Source organism: Pinus tabuliformis, chromosome X (genome assembly GCF_031772625.1).
Source record: "Pinus tabuliformis cultivar Carrire ecotype Pingquan chromosome X, CPIR1, whole genome shotgun sequence".
In the NCBI taxonomy this organism is placed as follows: Eukaryota; Viridiplantae; Streptophyta; class Pinopsida; order Pinales; family Pinaceae; genus Pinus; species Pinus tabuliformis.
In genome coordinates, this window is record NC_142308.1 from 205,976,672 (window position 1) to 205,980,633 (window position 3,962).

The following is a 3,962-nucleotide window of genomic DNA, read 5'->3' on the forward strand; positions in this document are numbered from 1 at the left end:
CGATCAGTTTTTGACATCAATGATAAGATTCATCCTTCAGCATCATTGATCATCTTCTTATATGTGATATTCAAACATGTACTTTTTTTTATCACAATCAAATGATCCATTATGTACTTTCATTTCTTTATACTTGTATACATATTGGATCTGCTTGTACTTGATATGCAGACATGCTTTACTTTCTCTGAGCATGGGTATGCCTGGCTAAGACAACAATTTCTTTCTGATCTCTTTTAATGGCTTGGCAGGTTGAATTCTGGTGGAGTCCTTCTCAGTCTCGACATGATTCTTTCCATACACTTAATACATTTCAGCAATCATGTACCCCTTTTGACCTCATATATTAGGGGGAATCTCTTATAGCACCATTTACCACTATTGGTATTTGTGATGCTTTGTTTATGGCCTAGGGCAACCCTTCCTTCCAGACTTGGTCTATATATATTAAGAACAGTGTTTTATTCCCTGTACACTACTTTTCCCTAAGCTAAAAGAATGTACACATGGGTTAGTCAATACCCAACTCACATATATGTATTAAAACACTTAAAAAAATAAATTTCCTTAATTATGGGTAAAGTTCATGGGTTTTACCTGTTGATTACCTCCTATTGCCCATGTCCCAACTCTTTCCCAATTGTTTCCCAACTAAAAAACTAATTGGGAGAAGTATAAATATACTTTTATGGGAAGGCCTTAAGGAGGAGAAGAGATAGATTTATTATACTAATATTATCCCTAACTGAGTCTGATGAATCCTTGTGCCTCATGCACTTCCCCAAGCTTCAGGAAACCCTTGTTTCCTTGATTATAGATATTCTCCCTTTTGTTTGAGATATAATGGTGTTGGTTATGGAAGAAGATTGTTGAAGGCTGGGATAGGATGAATATGGAGGACGGTTCTACTTGGAGCTGGAAGAATAAGACTAAGGTGAATTCTCTCCATGTTATTTATAGCTTACTGCAATAAAATAAATGTTTCCTTGTTTCTGAAATTAACTATGTTTATGCATCAAACTATGTTTTAATTCATATATGAAGGATGCTTTGATGTATGATCAATCATTTGTTTATATGATATAAAGTCAATTTCGTGAATATGGTTTACTTCTATACTGCTATGTATGTTTGAATTGAATGATTTTCAGGTTTGAAGAACATTGGGAGTTGCAAAGGGTCTGAACCCTGCAGGACCTACTCGAAGGAAGGAAATACGGGTACAGTCACTCTTACGTAGTTTTATTATATAAGTATTTTTCCTGAGCTGTATGATTGTTTCTTGTTGTAGTTTGCTTCTTCTCTGTTGGTGTTCTGACCCAAAGCCCTAGGGTACTTATTCCCGAAACACATATACCACAAGTTATACAACTATTTTTCCAACCTTCTTGACAAACAAAGTTGCATCATCAAGATCATAGTGTTTTAAATTGAGTTTCAGAAGATGCTCAGTTAGTTTTTATACCATGCTTACAGTGCTTGTTTGAGGCCATAAAAGGATTTCACAAGTTTGCATACTTTATGTTCATGTCCTTTCACAGCAAATCCTTCAGGCTGGGACACGAAAACATTCTCTTTTAGATCTCCATTTAAGAAAGCAGTTCTTACATCCATTTGATGGCCTTTCCAACCGTTCTAAGCTGCTAGGGAAAAGAGTGTCCAGATGGTAGCCCATTTTGCTGTGGGGGAAAAAGTCTCCTCATAATTGACCCCTTCCTTCTATGGAAAACATTTTCCCATGAGCCTGGATTTGTGCTTGTCAAGTGAGCCATCATCTTTATACTTGTTCTTGTAGACCCACTTGCAGCCAATTGGTTTGGTTCCCAATGGAGGATCAACCAGCTTCCAAGTGCCATTGTTTATCAAGGAATCATATTGCTTTTGCATTGCTTCTTTCCATTCATCATGAGAAGGATCTTCTTTGAAGGAAGTTGGTTCAAAATATGTAGACAAATTCAATTCACAATCATAAGAAACATCCATATCAATAGGTGAATCAGAGTCATCTACATCATCTCCATTTTGTCGGGTTCAATTTCTAGTTCCTATCTTTCCAACCTCATCAGGATGAACACTTTCAAGTGTCTTTCTCAGCCACTTTAGGGGACCTTTCTGACATGATCCATGCTGCTTTGTTGATTGAGTTGGGACTGAATCAAGATTGAGTCTCCCAATTCTGTCAATCACATCACTCAAAGTATCATACATTGTTGGAGTTTCATGTGGAGGAGAGAGTGCTTCAAAAGAAGATTCCACAGGTTGATCTAGTATAGGAATCCCCACTTCAAGATGTGGAATCTGTTTATAAAATTCTTGAAATGTTTTTTCATTTTTGAATTTATCCAAGTGATCAAGTTGCCGCTCAACAACATTGTCAGTTTTGGATGATTCAAGAAAGATTACATCTCTAGATACAACAAACTTTTTATTGACTTCATCATAGAGACAGTATGCTTTGGAGGTGTTTGAATACCCCAAGAAGATACACTTATGACTCCTTGCACCAAGTTTGTTTCCATATAACTTTGGTATCAATGCATAACAGGTGGAACTAAATACCCTCAGATGCTTTACCGAAGTAATGTGTCCATACCACATTTCATAAGGAGTCTTGTTTCTAATAGCGTTAGATGGACGTCTATTCTTTACATATACAACACATTGAACTGCATCAGCCCAAAACATCAATTTTATATTTTTGAAAAACATCATGGAGTGCACCATATTTAAGATTGTCCTATTCATTCTTCCATCTGCTCTGTTCTATTGGGGATTATAAGGCAAAGTTGTTTGATGTTTGATCCCATGTTGGTCAAGATAGTTTTCAAAATCATTTGAAGTGTATTCTTTTCCATTATTGGTGCAAATAGAGCCAAAATGAGATTGTGCATCATTTTCAATCCATGTATGAAAGTTCTTGAATGTTTGAAAAGCATCATATTTGTTCTTCAATAAATAAACCCAACACATTCTAGTGTAGTCATCAATAAGTGTCATCATATATTTATTTCCATTTGCAGAAGGAACAGGCATTGGACCACATAAATCTAAATGAATGAGTTCAATTTTTATATGTGCTCTCGAATGTGAATCATGAAAAGACTGTTTTCTATGCTTTCCTACAATGCAAGAATCACATTGCTTAAGCTTCCTAGGAATTGTAGATAAACCAATAACACCATTTTTCTTTAACAAGCGGAGGTTGTCATAGTTTATGTGTCCAAATCTAGCATGCCATAATAAACTTGATGGAAATGTACCTTCTTCATAATGAGAATATTATGAGAAATTTTGTGCATAAGAAGAGGTACCCTGCAGCTTGAGAATCCTTTCTTCTTCTATCCCCATCATGGCAAGTGAGTGGTATGATGCTTTTCTCACCTCAATATTTCCATCAAACATATGAATGGAATGTCCTTTCTAGTGGATGTGGACCAAGGACAACGAGTTTCTCCTCAGTTGTGGGAGATATAAAACATGATGCAGAAGAAAGTCTGGAAGACCAGGCAAATTAAGCCTAATTGTGCCAAGCCCAGATGGCTTGAGTTTTGATTTGTGTGCAAAGTATACTTCTCCATAAAAATTGTCAGTAAATTCTTCAAAAAAATCCCTTCTAAAAGTTATGTGGCAAGTTGCTCCTGAATCAAGCAACCAATCATTTTTCCAAGAAGAATGTGAAGCATTAAATAAGCCTTTATTTACTCCAAAATTACAGTGTGCCACAACATAGTGAGTAGATTCAGGTGCTTTACCTTTCTCTTTGTCATTAGTTTTACCTATAGGTTGGTTTCTTTCCTACTTAATTATATCCCAAGGTAACTTGCATGTGGATGCATGATGTGATCCATCTCTTTTGCAGCGTATGCAATGCAAAACTGACTTTTCTCCTTGAGAGTGTCTTTCCCCCATACCTTTGAAATTTCTTCCTCTTCCTCTTGGACCACCTCTTCCTCTAGAAGAAT